The sequence below is a fragment of the Zalophus californianus genome, chromosome 1 (genome assembly GCF_009762305.2).
Source record: "Zalophus californianus isolate mZalCal1 chromosome 1, mZalCal1.pri.v2, whole genome shotgun sequence".
Classification (NCBI taxonomy): domain Eukaryota; kingdom Metazoa; phylum Chordata; class Mammalia; order Carnivora; family Otariidae; genus Zalophus; species Zalophus californianus.
In genome coordinates, this window is record NC_045595.1 from 117,156,731 (window position 1) to 117,164,556 (window position 7,826).

General features: G+C 36.1%; 1 pseudogene; it reads right to left on the minus strand.

Annotated features, from left to right (window-relative positions):
• Positions 1 to 1,610: 1,610 nt before the first annotated feature.
• LOC113915957 lies at positions 1,611 to 6,803 on the minus strand (annotated as a pseudogene).
• Between the last annotated feature and the right edge of the window lie 1,023 nt (positions 6,804 to 7,826).

Genomic DNA, 7,826 nt, shown 5'->3' on the forward strand with positions numbered 1-7,826 from the left:
CTTTTAATATGTCTGGGATCTGCAGTGATATCCATTCATTCTTGTGATTGTGAAAAGATTTTTTCTTTCTTTCTTGATCAGTCTGTTTAAAAATTTTGAGCTAACTTTTGCTAAATCACTAATTTTTTAGCTATTTTGTTACTGTTTTCAAAGAACTGACTTAGGTTAGGTTTTTATATCACTGAATTCAGCTCTTTCTTATTTCTCCTATTTACTTTTTTTGTTTCTAATTTGCCCTAATTTTTGTTTTTTTTTTCTATTATGAAGGAAGGAAATCCCTTTATTTTCTTTTTTTTTTAAAGATTTTATTTATTTATTTCAGAGAAAGAGAGATGAGAGCTAGAGAGCACGAGAGGGAAGAGGGTCAGAGGGAGAAGCAGACTCCCCACTGAGCAGGGAGCCCGATGTGGGACTCGATCCCGGGACTCCAGGATCATGACCCGAGCCGAAGGCAGTCGCCTAACCAACTGAGCCACCCAGGCACCCGGAAATCCCTTTATTTTCAACTTGTATTCTTTCCTACCATAAACATTAGAAAGCTCTAAATTTCTCTCACATTGCTGTGTTATTGGACTCCAAAGATTTGCATTCATATTTTTATTATAATTTAGTTTGAAATATTTTCTAATTTCCCTTGTGATTTCCTGAGTAATGGGTTGATTGTGTGTTATTTAATTTCCAAATAGTTTAAGAATTTCCATCCTCTCTTTCTCTATTGATTCTCTACTGATTGCTATATAATTTAATTTTAGTCAGAGAATTGCAGAATATTCAGCAAGATCAATAATTTCAAAGTTATTGGCAACTTAATTTATAGCCTAACTTGGTGAACATTTTATGTATACCAATAAGAAATTACTGGTGCATCTTTCTGTTTCTGTCAAACTTCATTTTATTCTATTAGTGCAGGCTGGCCTACTTGGTTTATATATTAGTGTTAGCTTGTGGCAATTGCTCTATGGTGTCATATTTACTCCCAAAGTTTGTCCTTTATTTGGTCTTGCCAAGAGACTCACTGAAGTTTCTCTAATCTTGCTGGGTCATAAATTCAGTGTTCACCACACTGCATAATCTTTGCTATCCCCATTCATCTTTCAACTCTGTCGCAGGTGATCTTTATAATACCTCTTATAGTTGAACTCTGAGTATGAGTTGCCCAAACCTTGGTCAAGTACCTGTGGTGAATCCCCACACAGGCTCCACTTCTCCCATATAATTCTTTCTTTTCAAACCCTATTTTGCAAATTTCTGCTATATTAGCAACTGTGACTCCAATATCTATTTTCATTGCTTAGCGAGACTACAGCCTTGTTAGGCTTCATTTCATGAACATTGGCAGAAAAGTGTCCCAAGGCAGAAACCTAAGAGGATCATGGCACTCTCCACATGAGTTTTCCTTCTTTCAAGGAGCACAGTCATGAACTGTCTGTTGGTCAATGCCTGAAACTGTTGCCTAATATATTGTGTCTAATTTTATAAATTATTGTAGGGCTTTTATCATCTTTAAAATGCATCACTTTTTCTCATACATTATAAACCTTAAGTATGTGACCGTGACATAATTTCTTCAGTAAGCTTAGGACTTCCACGAGTTTTCCTGAAGCTTATAACTAGAGTGGTAAAGTATGAAAGCTTTTTCTACAGCTATACATTCCTTTGATGTTTGGGTTATTGTAAACAGACTCACTAGATAATTTTTCTTTAGCACAGTCCATTTCTATTCCTCAAAGTGTTAGCTGTGTTTTCTTTTTGATGAACATTCTTTTCTGACTCCACCTTGAACAACTTCTTCATCAGAATCTCCCTTTCTTATAGTCTGTACTCTAGAGTATAAGAAAAGTCATTAGAGGCCCTGGTTGAGACACCAACTTTCAGACCTACACTCTCAGGCTTATCTTTAAGAAGTTGTTTTATCTTGTTTACTGCTGCAGGTGTAAGGGTGAGGGCAGCTCAAGTGGGCTACAGCTTCTTCTTGCTCGTGGCCCAGAAAGTGGCCTAGACTAATGAAGTGGACGTTCTCACTGCCCTGGTGCCTTGGGCTGGAGCTCAGGCACCTCAGTCTCTCTCCAGGAACATGGTGGCCACCTATTAATAATTGTTTTTGTTGGAAGAGTAAGTCTGGTATCAGTTACTCTTTCATAGCCACAAGTAAAAATCCAGCCACACCTTTGAGTATACTTGAAACCACTGAGTGAATATTTTGTCTTCTCATAGGTCTGAACTTATATAACAATAAAGCTGTTTGTGACCTGTTAGTAGGGAAGGAAGTAGATATGATTATAGACATTTATGTAGTCCTTATGAGTGCTATTTCTTTCATCTGTAGAGATTATAAAACCAGTTTTAAAGTTGTTATCCATTTGAAATAATATATGCAAGTATCTGTCACATTGGAAGCATATAGATTTTAACATTTTACCCCTCTAATAAAAAAAGAATATGTGTATAAATCATTACAAATATGTGTATAAATTATTACAAATATTGAATATATCTGTTACCTGATGTTCTTATTTTTCTTCAGGTTTATTTATTTATTTTTTTTAGTGCTATGTAAGATAATTACTCCCTTAAGAGGTTAAAAGTGGTAAAAGTGCCCAATTTCCTCAAAGCAGTGAGCATGGACCTCTGAGATTATTCTCAAACCAGGACTATGTATAAACCAATACTTTCTCATTTTCGTCTTTTCATTAATCCCTCTCCCTAATTCAATATTATACATTCATTTGCCCTTGAAAAACAAGTCATTCTTCAACATTTTTTTTCTCATTTCACATCCATTTCAGATTCCACTGTGTTCCACTCCGTCATCAGTGCTGTTCTGCAAATTGCTCTCTCAGCCAAACACTAGGAAAATGTGTATAATTCTTTAGTGTATTTTTACAGGAAAAAGCATAATCTATATCCATATTTTTCAAAACTTTAAGTTTAAATATCTTTGTTTTTGTTGACTTTATTTTCTTTATGCTCCCTCCCTATAATCCTTTCAAATAAATCCTTTTACTTTTTTAATTTGGTAATCCTATAAGCATATATATATATATATATATTTAATTTTATTTATTTGACAGACAGAGACAGCAATAGAGGGAACACAAGCAGGGGGAGTGGGAGAGGGAGAAGCAGACTCCCCACCGAGCAGGGAGTCCAACGCGGGGCCTGATCCCAGGACCCCGGGATCATGACCCCAGCCGAAGGCAGACGCCCAACGACTGAGCCAACCAGGTGCCCCCATAAGCATATTATCTCTAGAGACCTTTAGTGTCCTTTGGAATGACTTTGGACACTTCCTCACTCTCATTTACAAAGATGACACTGATGAGAGGGGCAAAGCAAGGGTTTGCTTATCTTTGCATTTTATTAAGGTATACTACAGATAGCACTGCTTGTTCGACTGGCAGTTCAGTTGTCAGAGTAAGACAGGGCCAAATGGCACTTTATAGAAACAGCTACAACATCTTATCATTGGGTACAATTCCAAAACCCTTCAGGGAGAATTTTTACCAGCTTAATAAAAGGCAAGTTCCAAAGAAAACCCAGGAAGAATGATTGGCTAGTTTTCTATTTAAATAAAAAGCCACATGACATTGTTATCTTTTTTTTTTTTTTTTTTTTTTTTTTTTTTTTTTTGCCTCCTGGTCATCACTGTGTTCATTGTTGGGCTAACTCATAAGGAACATAGGGATTCTTCACCTTCTTTACCCACTATTGTTGAGCATCCTGCATGAACCATGATCATTCTTTAACCTGTTTATCAGAAGTGACCTAGCAAAGAGCCTCCTAAATCATTTTAATTTTGAAACCTTTTTTTTTCCCCTCAAGAGACCTACCCTGTGTGTGCAAGATTTTAATATCAAAGAGTAGTTACAAGTTTCTGGTTTCCCTTAAATTTTTAGTAAATAAATTTATTGAAAAGATATTAAGTGAACTTAAACCTTTTATCACTACAGTAAATAGAAAACAAGAACCATCTGCCAGTAAGAAGCGGTTTTAAAATACAATGGAACCACCACAATACTGTTAACTTCCCACCAAATATATGCTTGCAGGAGGTTCTGAGACTAGGGCCTACCTATCTTTTATAAAAAGAGAGATTAGCAAGAGTCAGGGTTGTTAAATATATCTTTGTGCCAAAGTGGGACATTCCTCATAATACAATCAGGATTGAAACTAAGCTGGAAAGAGAATCATTTTCTCATTAATGTGATCCAATGTAATTTAAAGCTGTCTCTTTAATACATAAAATCATCTCTAAACCAATAGTGGCACTTGCCCCACATGTTTGGACAGGCTACCCTCGGGAAAATCCTCTTCATTCTAGAATATGGATTTCATAGTTATCTGAATCTCCCCTGCATCTTTACTAATCACTGATTACAAAGTGTAATTCACCTAAATATAGAGAACCCAATGAAAAATAGTGTCCTTTGGAATATTTAATAATTAAGGAAAACTATCCGTTGTATTTTTTTCTGGTTGTGGTTTTAGGCATGGTGAACAAATATATTTAGTTTTAAGAGTCTTAAAAAAGTGATCAGATTTAATCAGCATGACAGGTCATTACAAACTGCAACATTGTCTAGAAATTCAGCAGACTTGAGGAACAGAGCAAGTGTTTTAAAGATTCAAGTTTTTAAGCAGAAACTGGTCCTCGGTCATATATTTTATAATCATTTTCTTTAACTAAGGCCTTTAATGAATCTGTAGTTTCCTGATTGCGATCATGATTGCCCCAAAGAAGATTTATATTTTTCTGTAAAAGTCACAGGCACACTCATACACATTCACAGAGATATATGCATGCACACAAATAGTGCCCTGAGCAGAGTCCAAACTGCCATCAAAAGGCAAACAGAAGACTGAAAAAAGAAAATAGACACTAAGTGTCAAGATATTTCACAACATAAGAACTTCAAAACTTAAAAAAAAGCTTTGGAGTCAGGGTTGCAATAGACTGCACAGAAAAACTTGCATTCCAGTATTGTTTATTACATCACCCCTTTCCCTCCTAGGGCCAAAGCAATAGACTGAGCCTCCAGCATACTCACAGAAATATCTCAATTTCTGAAAACAGGCTCAGACTCTGCTCTAGACCTGCTTATAGGCAGAAGGAGCTCACAGTCTGATTTGAAGAGTATTTGGGGGAAAAAAGAAAAATAAAAACCTTTCCCCACAATAATTATTAATCATTTCCCATGCATCAATATATAGATTTTTGTAAGTTCTGTCAGTCTGGTAGGCCATTCTTTACCCCTATTTACCCTAGTAAACTCCTATTACTCTTCAAAGCCAGTCCAAATAATCTCCTTTGTGTCAATTCTTCGGCTCAAACTTCTTTTGCCTGTGCCTCCACATCCCTCTAAGATTTGTTGTTTCCCTTTATAGTTTTTACTTGACTGCCTCTCTCACTAGTGTAGAGGTAGTATTTTGAATCAGCTCCTGATAGGCTCAAATACTAGCTTGACTTTTTAATTAGTTTTGGGACTTTGGGAATGGCTTTTTTCTAATTTCTTTAAAATTTTATTTTATCTTTCTAAATTTTAATTGCCTGTTTTCTTAATTAAAATGAAAATAATGTCATTTTAATTTTTTTTGAAGGTTAAATAATGTATGCAAAATGTTGAACACATATCTGAGACTCTGTAAATGGTGATAATTAGTGTTATTTTTTTTTAACTTTGAGTTTAGGAAAAGGGTCACTTCTTATCCTTAAGAGCTATAAAACTGGTGTATATAATGTACTTATGTGTTATGTTATCTATCTATATACCTACCATTTAATTTTATTAATTGAAAAGATACAAATATTTGCAAGGCAGGAGGAAAGTTTGAGACCACCAAAGTGGAAAGTTTGAGATCACCTCTCCCCAGATTCTTAATTCCTGCTTTGAACATGCTCTGGCTCAGGTAATGTGTGAGGTTTCTAAGTGAGGTATATAGTCACCTCACTTACACAGGAAGAACCATTTAACTCATGAAACATCTCAGTTTTATAATTGGATGGTTACACTGTTTCTATGATATTTTTCTTTTTTTTAAAGATTTTATTTATTTATTTTGAGAGAGAGAGAGAGACAGCGAGAGAGGGAACACAAACAGGGGGAGTGGGAGAGGGAGAAGCAGGCTTCCCGTGGAGCAGAGAGCCCGATGTGGGACTCGATCCCAGGACCCTGGGATCATGACCTGAGCCGAAGGCAGATGCTTAACGACTGAGCCACCCAGGCGCCCCTATGTGATATTTTTCATATACACACTGCTCAAGGCGTTTCATAGATAAGGACCATTTAGTTTGTTAAGCAGGAGGTTTGCATTGGTATGACAGGCTTGTAAGAAGAGTGACTGGATTACAGAGCCTATTGACCATTTACTTATTGCATGTATTTGATAAATTATGTAAAATTACTATTTCTCCACTGTATCTCTTTTTAAATTACATGCAGGTATCCATTTGTATGCATTCCATTTCTCATCTGGTTTAGTAGCTTATAACATAACTACAATTATGCATCCTTAATTCTTATAGTCAGTTTCTGGAATTGTCTATATTAGCTTCAAATCTGGCTCCTTTCCCTCAAAGTTCTTCCTTTTTCACATTTGACCACACTGACCAAGAATATCTGGGGCTTATTCAGCCCAAAAGATATCAGACCTGCTTCCAAATACCAGACATACAGAGACACATGCCAAGTGTAATTCATTCACATTATTAAACCTTGGCCTCTGCCACTTGGTGCCGTGATGACAACGCTATCCACTGCCTCACGGAAGATTTCCACTGTTGAGTTGATGGCTGTCCCTCTCATGTCCTAGCTCAGCCTCCATGCTACACCTACCCTGCACACTGCCAATATCAGTCCTTCCCATACTTCTACTCGGGCACAACTGTGTCACCATAAAAATAACAGCATTATTAAGAACACAGAGATGAAAACATTCAACATTCATATACCTCCAAAATAAGTATAACTGGTACCCAAATTCTCTCCTTTTCTACCTGGCTTTAGTTCTCGTAAACTAATATTTGCTCACTTGCACAACCGAGAGGAGCCACTCAAGTGACTATAAACCTAGTAGCTGTGCTGACCCAAGGTGACATTTTGTCCTTATCTTTCAGAGAGGATATGGGAATGTTCCCCATATATAAATAAATACATTTATAGATAAAATAAGCCCATATAATACTTTATTTCATTGAACATAATGCCTGGTATGTATTAAGTGTTACTTAAACTGTAGAAATGTACTGGTTTATTCAGTATCATTTATTTTATACTTTTTATTGAGAATGTGTCCAATCAATTTTAGGTATATCCTTAATTCAAATTTATAAAACATATATTATTTGGCAGAGACTGTGCTAAGTACTTTACATATATTTTCTCATTATATCACTTATATGTAGTGAACATTATTATTTCCGTTTAACAGGAGACTGAGTTTTAAAGGTTTAGCTGAGGGCGCCTGAGTGGCTCAGTCGTTAAGCGTCTGCCTTCAGCTCAGGTCATGATCCCGGGGTCCTGGGATCGAGTCCCGCATCGGGCTCCCTGATCAGCGGGGAGTCTGCTTCTCCCTCTGCCCCTCCTCCTGCTTGTGTTCTCTCTCTCTCTCTCATAAATAAAAATAAAATCTTTAAAAAAAAAAAAAAAAAAAAAAAAAATAAAGGTTTAGCTGAATTGCTCATAGTGCCTAAAGGAGCCAGGATTTGAATCCATTTCTTTCTGAATCTAAAAGCAAAATGTTTAGCCAGCATGACAATACTAACTCTCTGCTAATTAGAATGCAAATATCCCTGTAATAAATTATATAATAACTCCTATGATCTTACT